The following is a 2,342-nucleotide window of genomic DNA, read 5'->3' as shown; positions in this document are numbered from 1 at the left end:
TAAGGATACTATAAACTCTTTTTATTACTTAACTAGAAACCACACACAAAAGAGGTTCCAATCGGATTATAAATGGTTAATATGATTACATTAATTATCTTATTCAAATAATGCTCATATTAACCATTAATGATTATAACATATGTTAACAACAAATCAAGTTCCTTTCACAGCACAAGTGTCAGTTATACTATACGGTTGGGCTATGAAAGTGTCAAGTATTTGTTATACTGAGTGTTATACAATATAAATCTAGATTAACCATTTAACAAGCAAAGTATTAAGAGCGAACAAGATAACAAATACAAAACATATTGGTATCAAATATTAGAGTCCATTTTAAGTTTACACTACTTATTCTTACACCATTAGTGTAACCTTTTCACCTTGACATAATAAACTTAGTTAAACATAATGAAAGAGAGAAACATAAATAAACAAGATAAGAACATAAATAAGATAAAAGTTAACTAAGTAAAGAAAAGAAATGAAAGACATAAACAAGATATTAATGAAAGCAAAACTTAAGCATTACAAAAATACATAGAGAGAAAGAAAGAGCATGATCTTGATATGAAAACCAAGATGCTTAAATGCATGGCAAATACCTCCTTTTATAAGCGAAAATTGGAAACTATTGATTTGTTGACTAATTGTTGAGTGGGTGGCTAACTTTTAACTTGGTGACAATCCTTATCTTCTTGTTTGAATAAAATGTCATTGCTAACGTCAAAATTCAAACAAACCTAATTCTTGAAAGTTATAGAAAATTGTCTCAACTTTCCAAGTCATTTGGACTTTTAGGACTGAAGATATGGACTCAACACTAAACAGTGTCTAGGTAGCAGCACAAATTCAAACTTCTCTGTTTTTGCTAAGCTTTGGACTTCCAAACAACAGAATTCTCCTAAATTTTTAGGCCTATATCTTAGCTTTCCATCCATATAAGGCAGACCTAAATCCAAGATCTACAGCTCTAGATATGATCTAATAACTAAACAGTGTTTCAGTTTAGGTTGAACCAGTATCTCTTTTCTAAGTTTAACCCTCTCTTTGTCCTTTTAATTTCAGTACCTAAACTCATCAATCAATCCTTTTATTTATGTGATAGGCTTGTATTTAAGATGAATATTTGTCATACATTAAAGGTATCTTATAATATTAGACTTGTTATTATAAAACATGCTTTAGTTAAGCAGTTATTGATACTTCAAGTGCAAAATGATGATATAAAACCTTGATAAAAATGCACTTTTAAGTATTAATCATAAACCAAACTGAAATCCAAGATCTACAGCTCCAAATATGACCTCGTGATTTAATAGTGTTCTAGTTTGAATTGAATCAACATCTCTTTTCTAAGCTTAGCATTTTCTTTGTCCTTTCACTTTCATTAGTTAATCATATCAATCAATCCTTTGAATTGTGAGATATGCCTGCATTTAAAATAAATATTTATCATAAATTAAAACTATCTTATATTATCAGACTTGTTATTATATGCATTTAAAATGAATATTTATAATAAATTAAAGCTATCTTATATTATCAGACTTGTTATTATAAAACATGCTTTAATTATGAAATTTAATAATAATTTAAGTGCAATATAATGATATAAAGGCTTAATAAGAATGCACTTTTTAGTATTAATTACACCCCTCAACTAGCTTATTACTAGTCTTTAGTAATTAAAGTGTTTAAAGAAAAACAATAATTTACAAGTTCCACAAAATAAGGCATTCATCATTCAACTTTCATTAATCTATCCAAATAAACAAACTCTCATTAAATTTATATATCTGCTTCATACTTTTGAAAGAAGATATTTTTAAACCTTATTTTATGTACTCAATGTATGAAAACATAGATAAGGCTTTTATTATAAGAAAATAATATTTTGTTCTAATATTTTTCTAAGGTTAACTTCAGAGGAATAGGAATATTATATTTTTTTTAATATATATACATATAATTTAAAACATAATGCATGTTTAACTTATGTAACGAGCTTTTGGCTATTGACTACTAGACTAGTCGATCTTAGGGTATTAGGTGTTGAGACACCCCTACGTGCTTAGTAACTCAAGTTGCATATATTGATACTTAGATAATGTAATGTTTGATTCCCTTAAGTTTTTCTTCTCAACCCATATAACAAGCACTATGCCAATAGCTTCAAAGTTAGTTAACTTTAGGGTATTAAGTGTTAAAACACGCATTCGAGCTTAATTGCTTAGGTTAGGGAGGTTACAAAACCAAACTTATCTACTTTTATTATCATCAATATTTTTTTTATATAAATTATATACTATCTGTTTTTCTTAGTTGTTACCTTTAAA

Source organism: Populus euphratica, unplaced genomic scaffold, assembly GCF_000495115.2.
Source record: "Populus euphratica unplaced genomic scaffold, PopEup_1.0 scaffold902.1, whole genome shotgun sequence".
In the NCBI taxonomy this organism is placed as follows: domain Eukaryota; kingdom Viridiplantae; phylum Streptophyta; class Magnoliopsida; order Malpighiales; family Salicaceae; genus Populus; species Populus euphratica.
This window is presented reverse-complemented; position numbering follows the sequence as displayed.